Source organism: Triturus cristatus, chromosome 7 (assembly GCF_964204655.1).
Source record: "Triturus cristatus chromosome 7, aTriCri1.1, whole genome shotgun sequence".
NCBI classification, from domain to species: Eukaryota; Metazoa; Chordata; class Amphibia; order Caudata; family Salamandridae; genus Triturus; species Triturus cristatus.
In genome coordinates this window covers 1,133,742,898-1,133,764,914 of record NC_140590.1, presented here as the reverse complement: position 1 = coordinate 1,133,764,914, position 22,017 = coordinate 1,133,742,898, and the positions used below count along the sequence as shown (strand labels likewise).

General features: G+C 45.4%; 1 protein-coding gene across 1 annotated transcript in view; it reads left to right on the top strand.

Moving 5' to 3' along the window:
* Positions 1 to 9,804: 9,804 nt before the first annotated feature.
* GPRIN1 (G protein regulated inducer of neurite outgrowth 1) overlaps positions 9,805 to 22,017 on the top strand; it is a 40,428-nt gene continuing 28,215 nt past the window's right edge. The window contains exon 1 of the mRNA XM_085618292.1: positions 9,805 to 10,104. The gene's annotated coding sequence lies outside the window, so the exon portion shown is untranslated. The remainder of the gene's footprint in view (positions 10,105 to 22,017) is intronic.

Here is a 22,017-nt window from a genome sequence, read left to right as displayed (position 1 = left end):
TGGGTCAACTCCTTGTGTCCCACCCGCCAGGGCACTGCACCAGCACCCAGTGGCCACGCACACAAGATGGTGTGCATCATGGACTCGTCGCTCACAATTGCCATGCAACTCACCAGCATATGTACCTCATGCTGCAACACCCTCTGCATGATGCACATGACCCACAGATAGATCCACTCCAAGGCAAGACAGACCGTCCCCCAGGTCCACGACACCAGCCGTGTCAACTACAGCCCCGCCCTCTACGGAGCAAGTACAGCCAAACTCCAGGAAAACTTGTCCACATCCAGGGTGCATCTGCACACCTCAGCTTCAACATCCCGCGCCCCAGCCACCTCACCGTCCACCTGAGATAGCTACAATGGATCACTGTCTGCTGCAGGATGACCTTCACACTCGTCACCCACACTCAGGAGGCAGTCCACAACCCCAGACCCCAAACCAACCTTGGACGTCTGTCATCCAAGACCCTGTTGGGCCAACTCCGTGCATCCAACCTTGCCCTGGCCAACATTCTTCACATCCACCGAACTCCAGCATGCAGGACATAGTTCTCCCACCTGGCTAAACATACCTGGGACTCCCTCCCCGGGAACCCCCACATGAGCCATGACCTCTACACCTTAATGATACTCTTCCAAATTGGTCTGTCCGCACAATATTGCAAGCCCCCCCCCTCAGCAGCTTGAGGCCATCACGGGTGAGTATTGTGCTCCATGTCTGTATAGGATGATACATTGTGACCCATGTGTGTCCGGTACCGAACTCAGATCCCAGGGTATGGATGGCTGGAGTTAGTTCAACACTCAGGCATAGTTTGACATTTCCCCACACATATGTTGTAGACTCATGCAAAATGACTGCAACATCTAATTAAAGAAATTTAGTTTTATTCTCGGTGGGGGGCGTGTATTGTGGGAAAAAATAGGTGCTATACAGTGTGCCTAGAATCCAAAGTTCACAGGGGGAGATGGGATCCTTGGCATTTGAAGTCATCAGGGTCCAGAACACAGTGTTTGTCATCATTGGTCAGACTGTGACCAGCAAGTCCATGTGGCAGAGAATGTCAGTGAATGAGGTGCTGCTGTTGCGCATGAAGGCCAGGTGCCAGGCCAGGTGACCTGGGAGATGTGGATGGTCCGCTGCCTCTCACAGTCTTTTCCGTGGACGACCCACCTTCCTCGTGGGACCCAGAGATGCAGGCCTTGATGATGTTTGGGAAGCCCTGTCGGACTAATCCTCCTCCTCCTCCCTCCCTGTGGCTGGTGGTGGTCTTCGTCTGGTGGCACAGGGAGGCTTGCCCATGTTGTCGGCGATCCGACGGCGTGAACGGCTTATGTCCGTTTGCACCGCCAGGAGCTCAGCCAGTCTTGCCTCCATCCGTCCTTGGTGTTGTTGTTGACTGGCGTGTTGCTCGGCCTGCTGGTTCTTAATCTCTGTGAGGGTCTCCACTACCTGGCTGATGGCCCTGGTGTCACGCCGGTATGCGTCCATGATGTTGCGTATGTGTGACATACCGGTCCCTTCAGCTGCCTCCACTCCCACCACCCCTGCCCACACGAGCCTGGCCTTCCGTTGTGGGCACATCAGGTCGACGGGACTCCTGAGGGATGGCAGTTGCGGGGTTGTCTGCCTCCTCCTGGGTGCCCGGAGAACCTTGTCCCTACAGGTCAGACTGGCTCAGTTGTTCAGTGCGGGCAGGGCTCCTGGGTGTCTCCTGGGATGTGGCAGGAATGGGGGTGGTGGTTGGCACAGATGTACCTGAAGCAGGTGCTGCAGGGGCTTGGACACCAGAGGGTCCAGGTGGGTTGGGGTCATCCGTGGAGTGTTGAGAGGCGTCGCTGCCGGTAGGATCAGGTTCCTCCCGAGCCTGGGACTGTGATTCTTCCCCCCCATTGTTTGGGGGAGATCCATGACGTTGCCCTGTGTGTGAGAGAGAGACAATGTTAATGCTGTTTCATGTGACATCCATGTTTCATACATATTCAAGTTGGCACAGTTCCTCCAGGCAGTTGTATGTGCCTAGCATTCCCCTCACTGTTCACTTGTGGATGGGTATTTTGCGGGGGACAGATTGATATTTTCACCTGAGCGTTTGACATGTAGATTTTTGGCTTGGATGCTTCTTTGGCTATGGATTGATCTTGTTGTGTCACATGTCCATTGTGAGAGTGGGTAAATCCATTGCCTGCCCCGGGGGCGTGTGCTTGTGTAAGGGGTGTGTGTGACAGGGTCTGCTGGTGGGTGTAGTGTGATTTGGCAGTGGGTCTCCCAGGTGATGTATCTGTCCCCTCATGGTGCATGCTGCCATGACAGTGAGTGTGAGTTCCTGTCCTAGATATCTGAGCTTGTGGTGTTGGTGTTTGAGTTTACAGTGGTCACAGGAGGGCCTTGTGCTGCCTACAGCAGGGCCAAGTGTCAGCTACCTTGTCAGTACTTTGCCAGTCCCTGTGCATTGAGCATGGTGCATGGGTGTGTACCTGGGCCATATGGGCTGAGGGCAATGGTGTCTGATTCTGAGTTGAACAATGTGTTTTGTGAGACCCACCCTCCCAGCATCCCAGACATCCAGTCTTGGGTTTGTGCTTCGTGCAGCCTGGGACATGGCATGGCCTTGCTTTGTGGATGGGGCATACACATGTTAGTGGCATGAGTGTTGTTTTTGAGTGTGGTGGTGTCCGGTGAGGGCTTGGGGGTAGTTGCGTGCATTTGGTGTAGTTGGGGTGTGGATGCCATTACCCCCATGTTACGTAAGTTGTTTGTGTACTCACCAAGCTCTGCAACTCCTTCGACTCCGTGTATTCCCACCGGCGGAAGCAGGGCCATCACCTTCTCCTCCCAGGGATGGTAATGTACCGGTCTGCGGGGCAGCCCACCTCCAGTGATGTTGCTCTGGGCGTAGTCCTCGTTCATTTTGCGCTTGACTGCCCTCCGCAGATCGTACCACCTGGCTTGGCATTCATTCCTGGTCCTTCTGATGGGTGCAACAGCATTCACCCTATCGACGATCCTCTGCCACAGGCGTGATTTTTCGGCTATGCTGGTCTGTCTGACCAATGTTCTAAAGAGCTGTGGCTCGACTCTGATGACTTCGTTGACAAGGATGTCCAGCCCCTCCCTTGTGAACTTTGGATTCTTGTCTGTGGGCATGGTGTGGGGTGAGGGTGTGGATGGTTGTGGGTGTGTGGGTGTGAATGTGAAGGTGTATGTGGGAATGTGAAGAGGGGGTATGTGTGAAGGAGTGTGTGTGAAGGTGTATATGTTAAATTTGTTTGTATTTTTCACGTACGAATCGTACTTCACCGGTGGGACAGGACTTGTACGATTCGTACGTAAAAATATACGGATACGAGTCGTACGGGAAATTTTTTCACCCGATCAGAATCGGCACCCAAGTGTCCAAGGTATTCAATTTCCTTAACACTGAATTTACACTTGTCAGGACGTAAAGTTAGACCAGCATTTTGTAATTTACTTAAGACAGACCTCAACCTGGAATCATGTTCCTCTGCATTGGTTCCATAAACGAGCACATCAGCTTGATACACCTTTACACCCTTCAACTTTCCAAGAATGCCCTCCATCACCCTCTGGAAACTGATGCAGCTGATATTAACCCAAAGGGCATTCTTAGAAACATAAAGGTGCCAAACGGTGTAGTAAAGGTAGTGTACTCTTGACAAGAAGGATGTAACTTAACCTGGTGGTAAGAAGAGGTCAAATCCAGAGAGAAAAAGTGTTTCGCTCCCTCAAGGGAACAGAGCATCTCAGAGATGTTCGGCAGAGGATAATGGTCAACAACCACTGCTCTATTAAGTTCCCTCAAGTCAACGCAGAGTCGAGCCTCTCCATTAGCCTCTCGAGCCATAACCACAGGAGAGACCCATTCAGTTGCCTCAACCTCTTGAATAATACCTTTCGCAAGCAGCTTGTCAAGTTCCTTCCTCCTACTATCCCTCACTAAGGGCCTCATGTAGGAAGCCTAATACCGGTCGGTAACGGCCGATTTTCGGTAAATATACCGTTACCGACCGGTATTTAGGCTTTTGAGATGTAGGGGGATCATTTCATGATTCGGTATTTACCGAATCGGTAAAATTACCGAATCGGTAATTTTACCGATTCGGTAAATACCGAATCATGAAATGAGATGTAGGGGGAGTGTGTGGTGGGTGTGGGGATTCGTTATTTACCACCAACTAAAGGTTGGTGGTAAATAACGAATAGGTGTATAAAAGCATTTTTGTGCACGTTTAAGTGTGCAATGTGGCAGACATACATGCCCTTAGGGCATGTATGTGCGCCACATGTGCACACATGGCCGAATCAGGGGTGCAACAGGGTGTCAATGTAACACCCTGCCACCCTTGCATGTGCTCCCCCCATTACCGAATCGGTAATGAGGCATACCTTCCCATCAATGGGAAGGTATACCTCATTACCGAATCGGTAAATACCGATTCGGTAATTACCGAAGTTCTACGAATCGGTAATTTTTACCGCATAAATACCTACATAGCATTTACCACTTCATAAATACCGAATCGGTATGATTCGGTATTTATGAAGTGGTAAATGCCAGCCCACCTACATGAGGCCCTAAGAGAGGACCAGTCCTAACTTTAGCAATCTTTGGAATAACACTTTCCTTACGTTTTATCAGATGAATGTAGTTCTTAAAACAACCAAGTTCATTTGCAAAGACACTAGGAAATTCTTTGATTAAATCATTAACCAGGACATTTACAACACTGATCTTCGGTAATTCCTTTAGACAGACTTGCGGATCTTCATTGGGATCGATAAACACATGGAGATCTCTTTGGTGAAGCCAACTTATCAGTGAGACACCTTTCATTGACACATAGATTTTACCCGAGATCACTCTCCCTTTGAAGTTTATGTGTCCCCAAAAATAACAAGTTCATCTATGGTGACGCCACCATAACCCTTAGGTCTTATGTCTGTTTTTTAAGAACCACCTTATCTTGCAGAAAATGTTCATAGAAAACCTTAGGGTCAAGAGTAATCTTGGCCCCAGAGTCGAATAACATCTTAACCACAGCATCATTGACAAGAACATCCTCATAAGGACCGTACAGCTTGCTTTCACTAACTTGACAAATAACAACTTCCTCAGGATCATCGTAAATGTCAACTTCTTTTACCGAACCGTGGGCCATACCAGATCTACAGCATTTGGAGACGTGACCTTTTTTTCCACCAGTTTTGCAAATTGTTTTCCAACCAGGACATTTTTTTTTAAATCAGCCATGTGACCAGTGTCACCACAATGATAACACATGCCTTGAAATTGTTTTCCCTTCCAATTTTGAACAGGAACTGTTGACCTCTGCGGATAAGAAGAACCTTTATGGGAAACACTAAACTGTTTCTGCTCTAAAAGATTTTTATATTTAACAGCCTTATCTGAGACAGTTTTTACTTCCGAATTGTCTTTCTTATCTGAAGGAGAATCTTTCTTAATAATGTCAACACATGTTTTGGAGTGTTCATGGCTCTTAGTGATGGTAATGACTTCTTGTAAAGGAGGGTCATCCTTTTGCCAAAGAGCATCTCTAGTTTTTTCCTGAACACAACCTAACATAAACTGATCTCTCAGTCGTTCCTCCAAAGTTGCTCCAAAGTTGCACATCGAGGGTAACTTGCGCAAAATAGTAATATATTGTTCCATCGATCCATCTTCTCTTTGCATCCTTCGTCCGAAGTGATATCTTTCCAGTACAGTACTTATCCTTAGTAAGTAGTGCAAATCAAGTTTTTTAATACAAATCTCATACTCATTTAGAGACGCTGAGACACTGTCATCCCATCCTCGTCGCCAAATGTGGAAGCAGGGATCAACAAATTGCAATGAAAAGTTGTAGTTGGTAGAAGTAAGGCTTTATTTGCGTGAGAAGAAATACAGAGACCCCATCCAGCAGCTGATGAAGAGCAACTGCTCACACAGTTCAAGTGGTGCTAGGCAACCCTCGCCACATTCTAGAACAGGAGCTTGTAGCTGAGAAGGAGCAGGACACCACAGTCTTCTTCTAGATCCAATAAAATGCAGGCACCATGATATGATTTTCCAAACAAGATTTTCTTTATTCTTTACAACATCCAACAGCAGCCCAGCCAACACGTTTTGTCCCAACATGGAACTTCATGGGGTTTTTTAAAAGTTTTTTCTACTGATTCTTCCTGGATAGTAAACACCAGAGAAAAGAGGATGCTGTATATTTGTATCCCCAGTGGGACCTGCAAAATTATGTAAACAGATGCAACAGATGGGATATTGCATCCGTCTACATAATTTTCTTATGTGTTTGCTATGTTTGCCAATGGTATGCCAAGACGTGAGTCCCTTGCTCGCTGTGCCACTGGATTAAAGCTAGCCTGGCTGATGAGGAGTAACCCCAAAACCAATCCCAGGATGCTTGTTTACAGTCCAGGGAGGACCTGGCCCGACCTGGACTGTTCCCATAAGCAGCAGGGTCAAGACTGATTTGCATATAGCTGGGTTTAAACTGGGGTGGCATAGTGAGCAAAAGAGTGAAGGATAGAACCCTGATCTCTTGACTGAGGGTGAGTGGTTGAAAAGTATCAGCACTCCGCCCAGCATCTTGTGCTTGCAGATGGGAAGAATTAAGAGATTGGAGAATCGGTCTTTGTGGGAAGTAAAGATATTATATGTGGTAAGTACAACTAGTAGCAGTATAAACTGCTGGGGTCAGCAGAGACACTTGAATGGTGCACACATTACAGCCAGTGTCTGTTTTATGCATAAATGGGTGTTATGAATAGCAACAGTGTTATGGGCATGATAGGCACTCCGCACATCTTGGGTAGTATGGGCTATGGTACCAACATTTCCAATAAGTACTGTAAGAACAGAAAAGACTTGGAATCTGTTTTCTATGTTCCTCGTCTGCCTTTAATCGAACAAACCCCACTTTGCTGCAAAACGTCTGTGGGGTCTTTTAACTTCTGCCTCTGCATATGGCTTCTGCCTAGTCCTGTTTGTGCCTAGTTATGGATGTTCTCTGCTCCAGTCTCCCGCCCTCATGGTTCAGTGCGCCTGTCCCCCTTCGTGCCTCATCTCTCCACAGCCAAATAAGCATTCCCTCTTAACGCTCCACCAACTAATTGTATGAATGTCTCTTCCGTCATAGTTTATTCCCTGACTCGAAGCCTTCTTAATCCCACAGTGCCATTTTTGTTTCTCCCATACCATATAAAAATATGATCTCTATCTAAACATGTTGATTTGTCTTTCTACACAATTTTTCTGCCCGCTACAGAGACGCATTATACGGTGTCCGAGGCTACTGACGTGTAGAGCTATAGAGCCTACTCAAATCAATTTTGGAAATAGAGAACAATCCAAATAAAATATCTCCATGGACGCCAAAGGGTGTACCTTCCTGTCTACTTAAACTTGAGACAGTGTTTTAAACTTTTGATTGTGATAAAACCAGGTCCATTGCTATATAAAGGTAGCTGTGTGAAACGAGGCTATTATTCGACTATATTAAGACATACACCATTATTTGGACACCTGTTGCTAGAAGACTAGATGTTTGCCGCCAGCTATTATACCACGGCATGAGCTAAGGTATGCTCATTAATATTTATCAAAGGAAGGAATTATTGTCAGTCCTGAAGACGGTGGTTTTATTCCTCTACTCCACTGAAACGCGTTGACGCAGAGTGTTTGGTTTAATTTGACATGGGACAAGAACTTTAGAAATTAGGGAGAACGGTTCTCGGCTATTTCTGGTCCACATAAGTTGCAAATTAACACTGTCAAGGCACAATTTGAGTGCCTCTGTATATTTTCCTTCCATATGATGCTTGCTTGTTGTTTTTTCATGAGATACTGAATTGTTTTAATTATGTATTTTTGAATGAATACCTGAATGTGTTTTTAAGCCTATATATGGTACCATGTTTATTTAGTGTATTTTTTATATGACCACTTATTACTGTGAATCATGTGATTGATGTATTAATAAACTTGATTGAATGTAATGTCTCTCACATCTTGATTGGAGTTGTTCCTAGCGTGTGATATATTTGACGGAGTGTTTTAACATTGGCGATTTGAGAAAAGTGTGTTAATAGAGTTCAAAGGGAATCTTTTTAACTATACAGTTCCTATACAAGGCCAACATACTACAGCCAATTTGTGGTGTATGTTGATGACCTGTATCCCTCACCCGTCATATATTTACATTCTGGTTACTACAATTGTACTTACCCCTTCAAATAATTTTTGTTTATTGCTTCAAAAGACCAATCTGCTGCTGACAATTTGTGTTTTATGGTGACGATATGCATCACACATCCACCATACGCTTGCATTTTGTGTGCTGCAATGTACTTACCTTTGCAAATGCCATTACCAAGTCCATGCTATGTTAAAACCTATTATGCTACCACAGTCCATAGATGGTCAACTTTTATGTCTTGTTTCTTCATACCTATTATGTACAGCATGCTGGAACCCAGTAGGGTGAGGTACGCACTATATAAAAAAATTTGTTAAAGTTAATTGAGGCAGGATTGATGTACTGGAACGCAGAGGCACGAAGGAGCGTATAGGTTGTATGGGCGATATTAGCATGGCAGTAATGTTAAAGTGGACAGTGTTGATGGGATAGTCACTTGGGGAGTGCGGACAATCAAGAGTGCTAGACAGCACTGACTGGTAGAACTAATGAATTAAAAAGGCAAATCTAATTAAATAGACAAATGATGGAATAACAGGTGATAATGGGGCGGACGAAAGTTTGGCCCCCGGTGAAAACTTCCATGGTTGCCAGCACTGCCCTGTTCTTCCTCAACACTCGAGCCTCCGACATCCACCCTGCTACACACACCATCCTTGCAGAAGACTCCATCGTGCACGCTGAGGGTCGCAAACATTAGGTGCCACAATGTGGACTCGTGGCTAATCAGTGAAGCAGACAAACGTGAAAACATAACTAACAGCCGGGAGTACACCAATCGTAAGTTCCAGCACAATATTTGTGAATCGGCTCAAAAAGTCATTATTGACTGGGTCATGTGGCACCTAATAGATGAAATTCCAGACGTTGAAGTCTTACGTAGCTCCTGTGACTGCTACTGGAGAGATGGGTTACTGTTTGCCCTTCACGTGATTAATAAATCAATCATAAATGATCTAAATATCATAGTTTGTGTCTGCTTAAAAGTATCCGTCCTATGCGCTCTTGAATGAGGTACGTCATCGAGGGTGGAGCATCTTGCAGTGGCATGTTTTTTCTTGTCCAATTCGTACAGAAAATTGACCAAATTTAACAGTGAGCTTTCATTCGCGACCCAAAATGCCTCACGGCCGAAAGCGCCATGAAGCCTAATGGCGGCTATTAAGCACTATACATACTCAACTGCACTTTGATGCAAACAATATGATACGCAAAACTTAACATCCTACACAATGTACAAGGTGGACCGGACATCGCTCTAGATTGACCATCGCAGTTTTGAGGGCCGTATGTTTCAGTTTACGTGACAGTCAGTGACATAGTAAATTCGCCTTGAGATTTTGAGGGGAACTACTGTACACTGGCAATGGTGTGGTACATTGGATAAGCACTGGCGGAGGCTCCACGTGCACCTGGGACACCTGAGGGTCCAAACGCTACACAAATAAGAGTGCAAGATACACACAGAGACCGAGGAGGCACAGCCAATCCCGGGTCGCAGCAGCTAATCGTGGCAGCTTCGTCACCCTCCTCCGCACTTAACGGTTTAACGAACGTCGTCGCGCCATGGCCGCCGCTCGCGGTTACCATGGAAACGGCCTTGAGATGGGAGCGCTGCGCCCGCAGCATCGGCCCCCTCTGCACTCGTGTTCCGCCTTCCTTCGTTCACCTTTGCGGCACGGGGTGCCGGCTCCCCGTTTCCTCGCGCTGTCTCCGGGCCTCTGCAGTGGGAGATTGTGAGGTACAGAGAACCTGGTTATCGAGCAGCTTTGGAACCGCGTGACGCGCGCATCCCCTGCGTATGCGCGCGTTCCTTTCTTGTTTGTTTTGGTTTTGGAGGAGAGTGGGGGCAGTTCCCGCCGGATAGCCGGTAGGTGCACGTGACTATGGCTACTATGTTGTGTGTTATTAGTACTGTCTAACTTACGGGGTTTGGAAGATGGCGAGATAGTTCCGCTGGGTACTGCACCTGCTGCTAACCTCTGTATACAATGTATATTGCATTGTGTTTTATTCCTTGTTAAAAAAAAAGGCAAAGCGGGGAATATTTCTGTATGGTATGGTCAGTGTGTAACTTAAAGATGGCTCACTGGCTTGGGTTGACACATACTTTCACCCTTATATGCACGATAAAAATGAGCCGGGTACTAATACGATATTTTTTTAATTGCCAAAGGACAATTTAGTTGGTTGGAGGAGCACGTAAACGGACATTGTAATTATTGTATTATTTCCATCTGTACTATTCGGGGTGGGGGGAAAGTGAGTTTCATGGAAGGCATAAAGATTCCCGAGAAGCAACCTTTCAAATAAGAAATGCAGAATGGGGCAAGGGGGGTCATCCGGAGCTCCAACCTCCTCCCTGTGCCATGTTGCGAAAGGTAGTTCTGTTTTTAAATGACGTATGTTGTAGTAATGTCATCTTGTTATGCTAATTATGCAGCGTGAAGAACGTTTAGCTATCCCATGCTTCTGTTAGGGTGATGTCACCCAGTTGTAATGCTGCGTTAATCTGTTTTTGTTAGGTTATATTGTGTAGTCTCTACGCGTTCTGTTTATGTACCCTACGTCCATTTTCTACATGTGCGCCAAGTTCCTCGATCTTTCCCTCCACACACGCACACCCGCGGCCCTTGGATAGTCTATTCTGTATCTAAAGCTCCCTACACTGACTTGGTGCCTTGTGCTATTCACACAGTCCATGTGCACCAAACTCCCCACACCCTCAGTTTGTCACTAGCCATCTCGTGTTTGCCCACGTGCATCGAACTCCCGACGTTGTTCACGTGTCTCGAGCACCTCATTGTGTGCTTCACGCGCCTCGGCCGCATTGCACTCTACCCATGTGCCCCCGCCTCCATACACCCTTTCAATGTGGCAACAGCCCACGATCTGCACATTTGCCCTCACTCAGCTAAGTGCCCCCAGGCTACTTACAAGCTTCAAGTCTGCTCAGGTAGGCCAGAGTAAGGCTGGGATTGAGTGCTAGAAAGGTCTAAGTACTCTCCCTCCCCATTCTCCCTGATGTGTTTCCACCCCCGTTCCTCATTTTATGTTTCCAAACAGCCATGTTTAATGTAATTTATGGCAATTTGACCTCTAGGTTTCTCAGTTTGTAACTAAACAGTGAAGTAAGTAGACGCTTTATATTTTCTTATTAGTTATCTTTATTAAGATGTAAGGTAACTGCATCCTCAGCTTACTGGCCCGCACATCAAGTGAAGGCAACCTCGTCAACATTCCAAGGCTGCCTCCCTGTCAACATTCTGAACGTTACAACTGTACAGTGGAATGTGGGGGTGGCCGGAATGTACCATGTGATAAGTTATAACACACCTCCCTCCTCAAAGGAGATACATACTAACACCAAGAGTAACAATGGTAGAGCAACAGGCCACGGTGTGGCAGAATGATGTAAAGGGGAATCCCCACATAACATAACCAACAACTTGAGAAGTAGAGTCTTTACCCCATTTGAAATTCCTTGTGCCACCTTGGGGGATTGTGGTCCCTGAGTTCTCTACCCCTTTGTGCCCCCTCTGTACGGGAACTCTGGGCAAGATCCCTGACATCTTCCTCTTGGTCTGTTTCCCTCGGACCTACGGCCACCCGGTCCATGCTCCATTTTTTGCCATCTTCCAGGATGACCACATTTCTTTTAACCTCTCTTATTTTCCCGGGGTCGTAGTACCTCTCCTCTTTGCCCCCTAGGTTCATCGGTTTCCTGATCATCACCTTTTGTCCCTCTCTGAAAGTTCTTTCTTGCACCCCCCATTTTCTGTCGTACCACTCTTTATACTTCTTTTGTCTGTTGTCAATTCTCTTACTGATCCCCTCTAGATCAATCACCACTTGTTCCTTGGGGATCATCCAGTTGGGGGAGACTTTTGTTCCTGCCTTCCTCCCCCTCAATAGTTCAAACGGCGTATGTCCTGTGGAGAGGCTAGGTGTGGTGTGGTAGGACCAAAGCATGTCTCTCAACGCCCCCTCAATAGGAGTCCCCGCTTTCACTGCTAGTTGTATGCACTCTTTCAACATACGGTTAGCCCTCTCCACTTTCCCATTAGCTTTAGGACAGTACAATGGGGTGCGTATGTGTGTTATTGACATGTCCTTAAGATACTCCCACATCTCCTCCGATACCAATTGGACGCCATTGTCCGTGATTAGGGTGGAGGGAATGCCCTCCTTTGAGAATACTTTGTTCAAAAATTCAATTAGCGATCTTGTGTTGATGTTACTCACAAACTTGTGTGTTATCCAGTTGGAATAGTAGTCTATGAGTACAAGAATGTACCATTGCTGTGGCCCCTTAGCTCTTATGGGGCCAGTGATGTCAAATCCCAATTTGTCCCATGGGGACCGTGGGACTTCCACAGGACTAAGTGGAGCACGCCTGATACATCTTGTTTTGTCACTTTCGCCACATGCTTAGCACTCCTTCACCTTGTCCTCCATGTGCGTATCCATTCCAGGGAACCAATATTCCGACCTCAGTCTCGCCTTGCATAGGCTCCTTCCCAGGTGCCCCTCATGTGCGAGGTCCATGATCTGTTCTCTTAATCCCTCTGGTGGAACTATTCTGCCCGACTTGAGGAGATATCCACCCTCTATGGACAGTTCATTTCGTACATTCCAGTACGGTTGAATGTCTTCTGGAAGAGTTTTGCATTTCATGGGCCATCCTTTGTTTACCCATTCTTTTACCTTGTTGAGAATGCTATCATGTTCCGTGTGGTAATCCCACTGATTTCTTGTCATTGCTGGGAGTTTGACCTCGAGGACCCCTTCACTGTTCCTGTCCTCCTCCTCAGGGCTTCCCACTGGGGATCTTGATAAAAAGTCTGCAACTTTGTTCTGTTGGCCTGGAACATACACTGTCTTGAAGTTGTAGCACTGCAATCCTAGAACCCATTTTGCAATGCGGGGGGTCATGTTTTCCATAACTTTGTTGCCGAACAAGAAGATTAAGGGTTTATGGTCCGTGCACACTTCAAATGGCAAACTCCACACATAGAAGCTAAAATGTCTAATCGCCCAATACACTGCCAATGCCTCCTTCTCTATCGTAGAGTAGTTAGACTCAGAGCCCGATAGCGACCTTGATGCAAACGCCACCACTTTAGTCTCGCTGCCCCTCCTTTGCGAGAGCATGGCGCCTATGCCCTTACCACTTGCATCCGTAGTGATTATGGTATCTTTTGCAACATCAAAGTTGCCTATGTATGGTGCTGTCATAATAGCTTCCTTTATGTTCTCAAACGCCTGTTCCTGACTCTTCTCCCACACAAATGGAATGTCTTTCCTCAAGATCTCTCTTAGGGGATTTGCTAACATTGCAAAGTTCTTAATGAATTTGGCCATGTATTCCGCCAAGCCTAAGAACGATAGCACCTCCTCTTTGTTTGATGGCGTAGGTGCTCTTCGAACTGCTTCTACTAGATCGATTTTGGGTTTTATCCCCTCCTCCGAAATGGTATGCCCAAGGTAATCCACAGTGGTTACACCCACTTTGCATTTGCTCTCTTTCGTGGTAAACCCTACCTCCTTTAATCTGTTCAGTACTCTTTCGGCATTAAGATTATGTTCTTTCTCATTTGCTCCGTAAATAAGAATGTCGTCCTGAAAGCACATTGACTTGGGACAATCCTTCAAAACATGTTGCATCACCCTTTGGAATGCCGATGCTGCGGATGCCAGCCCAAAGGGCATTCTTAAGAATTTGTAGTTGCCAAATGGAGTGGTGAACGCTGTCAATGGTTGTGATTCAGGATGGAGTTTGATTTGGTGGTAGGCCGATGAGAGGTCCAGAACACTGAAAAATGTTGCCCCTTGCAGTGTGCTCAACATTTCATGTATCCTGGGTAAAGGGTGTCTGTCCACTGCAATGTTGGCATTCAATGTCCTGAGATCCACACATAGACGGATGCTCTTTCCACCCTCCTTGCTCGTGATAACAATGGGCGCCAACCATGCCGCACATTCTATCTCCTGTATAACCCCTTGCTCAACCAGCTTCCTCAATTCAAGTCTCAAGGGTTCCCTCATAAGCAAAGGAATTGACCGTGTTTTGTGCACCACCGGTATCGCTCCCTCCTTCAATTCAATCTTATGCATATAATTTTTAGTACCCCCAACTTGTCACTGAACACTTCAGGGAATTTTCCCACTAATTCGGATCCCACCACTGGGGGGTCAATCAACAACACCTGCTCCTGGTTGTTTGGGTCGAGTTTAATGCCCAATTCCTTTTGGTGTTTCCACCCCAATAAACTGGACCCCTCCTTTGTCACATATACCTTCCCTACTGTGTGCCTGTCTTTGAACAAGATTCTCATCCTTATCATCCCCTCCAGTGGTATGGGTACCCTATTGTAGCCCATGGGAGCAATGTCAGCTGTTTCTAGTATTAGATTGTGATTAGCAAATTTCTCATTGAACCTGTCTTTATCAACCAGGGTGAATGGGGAACATGAGTCAGCAAACACTTTAAACCTTTCCCCATCCAGTCCTATTTCGCATGTGGGATACTGTGTTTTTTCATCCTTGCTTTCATCATCCACCTGAAAAATGTAACTTTTCTCTTCCTCTTCATCTCTCTCTCTGTTTTCTACTACATGGACCTTATTTGAACTCACATTGCACACTTTAGAAAAATGTCCTTTCCTATTGCATTTCCTGCATATTACATTGCGGGCTGGACAGCGCCAATTGTTTGCTAAGTGATTATGATTTCCGCACCTAAAACACTTCAGGCCTTCCCCTCTATTACCAACGTTCTCTTTGATTCTATTCTCAACTTTACATACTGCCTCCTCATTCGCGCTGTCTTTCCCTGCTTCTTTTCCTGTTGCTCCCCCTGAAACTTTAATTTCTCTCATGCACTGTGCAGTATGTTCCAGCCCCTTAGCTATGCTAATAGCTTCCTCCAAGTCCGGATTTCTAGTAAGTAGTTCTTCCTGAACCTTCTCCTCATTGGTGCATCTCACCAATTGGTCTCTAATGAGTGAGTCTGTAAGTGGCCCAAACTCACACGTCGCTGCCATGCCCCTCAATACCGCTATGTAAGATGACACCTTTTCTTCCTTTCTTTGTGCTCTTTTAAAGAATTTGTGTCTTTCCAACACAACATTTATTTTCACCTTAAAATGTGCTTCTAGTTTCCGTAAAGTATATTCATACACATCCACTCCCTCATCTTCTTCGCTCCCTTCCTCATCCACCTGTCTACCTGTAATATCCTCAAAAACTTTCCTACCATGTATACCCAAATTGTGCAACAGGATGTGTTGCTTCCTTAGGTTAGAAAAATTCCCACCTCCTATAGCTATTAGATATGACTTGAAAATGCCTTCCCATCTTTTCCATGGTATTTCTGGCTCCCCCAGCTCATTTAGAAATGGAGGCGGCTGACTCATCCCTGCACCTGCCATGATGTTGAAAAATTATGGTAACCCCCAGTGCAGGCAAACTAATATTTTCTGTCAGACCCAGTGTACTGTACTGTAATTATCGATTAAACACAAAGGATGTTTCTCTTTTCTTGTATAAGCATTAACCAGAACCTGCAGTGGCCTGAAATCACTTCCTCATATTTTTTTTTTTAACCTTACTTTCACCACAACAGTCCTCTTTTTATGTTTGGTGTATTTCCCACCATTCCCCTTGATGTGCTCCGACGGGTCCTTCCTGTGGCAGCCTGAGGGGAAAACGTGCCTTCGCTGGATTCCTTTCTCCTGAGGAGAACGCTAGACCTGCGGCCTGCAATGTCCGTGTCTCTTCCCCCTAAACACGCACCGCTCCCAGATGAGAGGGATATCCTTTTAGTCCTTTCACAGCGACTGCACTCAGCACCCTTCGTACCGCCGACCCCGGAGACCTCTCACCGCCGGATGCAGCTCCTGACGATCGGCGCGCAGCGAACTCTGTGTGGGCGAGGAGCTTGGCAGCTGCTGCGTAGATCACGGGCATGGAACGGGGGGAAAGAAGGCAGGAGGAGGAGGGTGCGAATACAGCTGAATGTCCCTCTTGTATGCTGCTGAGCCACTACGGTGCTTGGCCAGATTGTGCTGCGGTGCGCTCGCCACACACCGCGCTGCCTCCATTGCCAGCGCTGCCTCAGAGATAGCTTACATCAACATTTCATGCCTGCCGCTCCGTTTCACATGGTCACTCACTTCACACCCCCGATGTAATAAATCGCCGGTGCCACTCAACGATTAACCCGTGACTGAAACAGGCTGACGGCTGACCCTAATTCGCCTTCTTCAACCTCTATTCACCAATGCACCGACATTCTGTGGTGGTATAACGCCACTGTAAGTCCTTACTCCCCTGTCTTTCCTTTTGTTCACTTGGGGTAAAATTATATTCTGTCACTCCCCCGACTTTACTCCTCACCATAAGCGAAGCCAGCAATGAAGCTACCTGAAGAAATCTTCTTCTTCCATGAATTTTCTTCCTCTCCGCTTCGTGCCAGTAAGTCAGAATTTCTACAGGGGAGAATGCAGCACTGTCCCTGTCACAGCTCCGGTCATCCTCATCGCCATCTGAAGTAAGTAGACACTTTATATTTCCTTATTAGTTATCTTTATTAAGATTTAAGGTAACTGCATCCTCAGCTTACTGGCCCGCACATCAAGTGAAGGCAACCTCGTCAACATTCCAAGGCTGCCTCCCTGTCAACATTCTGAACGTTACAACTGTACAGTGGAATGTGGGGGTGGCCGGAATGTACCATGTGATAAGTTATAACAAACAGCCTAAATATTACCACACAGCCTAAATTTTACTCCGTGGTTAATGATTGTTAACTAATTCAATTGAACGAACTCTTAATAGATATGTTTTCTAATCCAGAAAGGATTTAGCGTTATTTTTTCTCTCAAGGGACACGATACAATCAGATGTGTGCTAGGGGCTACAAAAATAATGAATCGTTTTAATGATTTCAGTTAACTGATATTTACTGCAGAAATATTTTCATCCAGACTGTGTATCTATTGACCTCAGTGGACTGCCTGCAAACATAAACCGGCCCATATAAACTACAAATGTCCCATGTTGTTTTTATGAGAGTGCCCAGAACCCTAAGAGACTTGTTGCGCTTCGACTTCTTTTGCATTTATTAATTACTGTATGAGTGAGAGGCTGTTACACAGGGGTCTCCAACCTTTGGTGTATTAAGAGATACTCATCTTCAAATAAAATCATGCTGAGATACTAATATTATTAGTGTTTTATTAGTCACCACATAAGAAAAGATTGCATTAGTGGCCAGCCCGTGCAAGATTACCAGCAGTGATCACCTCAGTGCATCAGACAGGGGTGCCAGCAGTAAGGTAGAAATGACATTGTCAATTTGGAATGCCTCTACATAGGTAATGCATGCCAGCCACAGCTGCAGTGCCCCTGGCCCGAAAGTACCAATATTAGTAACAATTCTCGCCACTTGGTGCATCACTCAAATATCAGCGTTAAATATATTTTGAAAATTCAGCCATTTTTCTCCAGACATAAGCTGGATGACAATGTGAACTACTGGGAAGTATTTATCAATAGAGTGATGCTCATTATTGGCTGGTGGACAATATAAAATGATTGACAGTACAAACTTGCGGGCAGGTGGACAGTATTGGCAGTATGGACTAATGAAGATTATTGTCAGTATGTACTGGTGGTAATCATCGGCAATTAAACAAAACTGACAATATTCAGCCATATCTTTGCACCCAGGAGAGCATTGTCTGCCAGACCCAACCACAAGAAGAAAGGCTCTAAATCCACTTCAGATAGAGCTGTTTTATATATATATGCTGCTTTTAAGGACAAACATCTGGTCAAAAGGCAGGGCGTTGAGAATAACAGTTACAGCAAGATAGGGAATTAAGCTACTTTATCAGTTATTTTTGGCTGGAACATTTGGATTCTAATGGTCTAACTTCCATTTTTATTTGCAATATCAATGTCCGAGACTTAGTGTGATTATTTAAGTCATAGGTTTCATGTTTTTATATGAGTGGTTGATTAGCGTTTATAGCTGTCTTGCAAGCCTACCTATGGTATTACATGCCCATCTCTGGAACTGATATATCCTACCTTAGGCTTTGCCTTACATGGATGCACTTTAGCTGCCTCTGCACAGACAAAACCATTGAGATGGACTAATTCCTTTAAATCATCAGTTGCCTTAACTCATAATCACACTTAGCACTGGCTGCTCTCTGCACAGTTATAATATCACCACCTGTCCACTTTTATCCTTTAGAACTTTCACACAATAGCTTAATTGCCCTCATCATTTTAGATGATAGGCTTTTTTCATCCTGGCTCCTTTCTGTACTGGAATCCAGCCATTAATAGAAGAAGAAAAAAAATGGAGGGCAATCTTCCAGCACCAGTAGCTGAAAAGGGTAAGGTGTACACTCCATTCTGTTCCTAGAAAAGATGTCAGAAGAATACAGATGGGGATTTGTCCTTAGAATCTTAAATACCTTGGTGAAAACTATACAGTTTAGGATGGTGAACTTGCAGAAAGTTAATCCATTGGCTTGACGAGGGGACTTTCTGTTAGCCATCGACTTGCAAGATGCCTGTCTACACATTCCCATTCATCCAGGTCAGAAGAGGTTTCTTCACTTTGCTGTGGACCCGCAGTACTTTCAATTCAGGATTCTACCTTTCACGTTCAAATCCGCTCCCTAAGTGTTCTGCAAAGATTGAGCTCCTCCGATGTCAATCTTGCACCAGGAGGGAATTTCCATTCTACCTTACCCAGACGATTGTCTTGTTGCATCAATATCTGGAAAAACAATGAAGACGAACTACGGAAGAGTGCTGACTATTTTGAGAGAACATCCGTTTCTAATACATCTACAGAAATCATAATTGGTACCATCTCGGGATCAAGTCTATATCAGGGCCAGAGTCAAAACAGAAATAGCAGTTGTTGCTTTGTCGGAAAAGAGAGTACTAAAGATTCAGAACTATCTCACCAATCTCATGAATTTAGACAGGCCAACAAGTGCTGCCAGGTTAAAGGTGCAGGAAGACTTGTCTGCAACCATCATCTTGGTCTCTTGGACCATATGTTATCTGAATAAACTAATAAGACACATTCTAAGACATCAGTCCCTGCGTATCCGAACCTGTCTTTAGCAATGCTGATGTCACAGCAGATGAAGAAGGAATTAACTTGGGAATGGTAGCCTCGAACATTCTAAAAGATGTACCTTTATCCTCCCATCACCTGATAGTACTAACAACGAATGCCAGCGCAACGGGTTGGGTGGCATGGATAGAATCCTATTAAGTTCAGGGACGCTGGTCGAGAAACCAACTGTCCAAATCAATGTAAGGGAGAGAGAGGCAGATTCATTCAGCTTCCAGTATTGATGAGCTAATAATCATAGGGGAATGAATCACTAGTGATGAAGAACCAGAGTCTCACATGTGTTGTAACGGAGACCCTCAACCACACTAACACAGTGCGCAGTATATGTTTTCTCCGCTTGTGTGGTCAGGCAGATAGTGTCATCATCGGGTCATAATCACTTGAGTGTTTGGTTCTCCAAGTGATTCACCAACCTCCACCAGGAGGGAGACTGTCTGTGGGGTTCGCAGTCGTGAAGCGTGACTAGTGATTAAGAATGTCTCCTGTCCTGTATAAAGAAACTTTATTAGGTCCAGGCCAGGGACATGGTTAAAAGAAAAAGTAGGGCATAAGTGGATCGGTAATTGGTCCTCTGCACCTAGTGAGGGGTCGACATGTTTTGGCCAAAGGACTGCTCTTACGAGTCAGGTGGCCTTGTTCAGGACCGTAGAGTGTTAGGTGGTCATCACATTTTGGAACACCTTTGTTATAAGGGGGTGAGAACATTTACTTACCAATTTTAGTTTAGGTGCTGGGTAGTATGAATGCACATGATAAACACGGGGTATTCAGCATTGGCTTGAGAAGGTCGTCGATACCAAATTCACATACAATTTTGTCTAATTGGAGTCTGAGTTTTGCCCTACTTTTGCACTAGGCTTGGACACTCCTGTGTCTTCGTGTGCATAGCTTACTTGGCTCCCCTCTGGTCACAGGGTAAAGAGCACAAGAGCCAAGCTTTTTATGAGCAGACCTGGCCGTTGGTACGATACAGAGTATAAAACAATAATTGTCATGCTCAATACATATGAATGTCAAGTTAGATCTTCTGTATTTCCAAATTAAATATCTTTGTTAACCATTTGACTGGAGGTGGTCCACTGTTCAGTTCCTATTTTCACCTTTTCTACCAAGCACCTTTCTGACATTTGAGACAGTCCATATGCCTTAGTAACCTTTTCCCCTCATAAAAGATATGCCAGTAAAATGTGAGTCCTTTTTCTCCCACATAAGAATTGTTAAATACCCAAGACGTGAACCTGTTAGTGTCTGGGGAAGCAGTGGAAGACAGGCCTGGTGGCGTTGGAAAGGTTGGATTAGCCCGTCGTTTCAGAGATACTGTTTCCGATGCAGATGCACAGCTTTTCTGTGGGAGCTAAATATCTTTGACAACTTCCTGGTGCCGATTTGACAAAATCCGGTGCACGCCATGCACCCTCCAGGACAATAAAAACAGACTGTCTGCAGCAGCAGAAGTGAATCCACTTTCGGTTAGGATATAGGATTGGAGTTTTTGTGTGTGTCTATTGTTATTTGTATGATTGAGTGTTATCCAGTAGCAGTTCAGGGATAGGTAATGGTCAATGACCACATGCCTCTTTGCCGACAGTCGCTTAATACTCAGCTATATTACCATTCACTTTTGCTTGTTAGGGTAGATGTTGGTGAAGGTGGTTGGGAAAAACTTTAAATCTTTATATGTACAATTGGTTCAATGTATTCCTGGAGGGTCATGCTTTTCAAGTTTGTCACCTATAAGCCCACCAAGTTTTACTTCCTGGAATGCTCTTGGCTACAGCCTTTTGAGTGGGAAGAGCAAGGGACTGTTCCTACTTGAGGAGCAGGTCTAGTGTCGGTTTCTGCAGCAGTCTTCTAAGTAGGATAGTAGGCACATTCACTCACAATCTGGAATGACAGGAAGTGGGAGCCATCACTCTAAATGGGAGATTCTGATCTTCCTAGTTCTTCAGTATGGTTCACCTACCCTGAATGGCATCCAAAATAAACAGAGCAACACCGGTGGCCACAACTCCTAGCCAAATTACAGCTTAGACAGGACCGTCAAAGTCTTCACAAACCTCATGTAGGAAAGTGACGTCCTCTGTTTTTCAGTGAGAAAGGAAACCATTAAGAGACTTGAAAGCAGACTCTGGGTTCTGGGCTCAGTGAGAGTGCCTATGTTTCATGAAAACTTTCCACTGTGGACGTGCTGTCTTACTTCATTGTTCTCTACCCAACTTCTTGCACTGCTAGCAGGCACCAAATCAACTTCCTCATTGGCTACGTAGTTCGTTGTGAATAGTTCTACCAGCTTATCACAATTGCATGCTTCAAACTTTCTTTGTGCAACATTGATTTATGAGAAAACACCATACAATGCTGCTAGATGATCTCTACACTGTCTTTTAGTCCATACTCTAATTCGTTTCAAAGGAGGTTCTTCGTATTTTGTTTTTTAAATGTCTTCAAAATTTGCACCTAGATACTCGGCAGTCAATCTATCAGTGTTTTGTAAAGCGCACTACTCACCCATTAGGGTCTCAAAGCGCTGAGGGGAGGGCGTGCGCAGCTCCATTGGGTTCATTCAAAATGACAGGTCTTGAGGTCTTTCCTGAATTGCTGCAGTGTCGG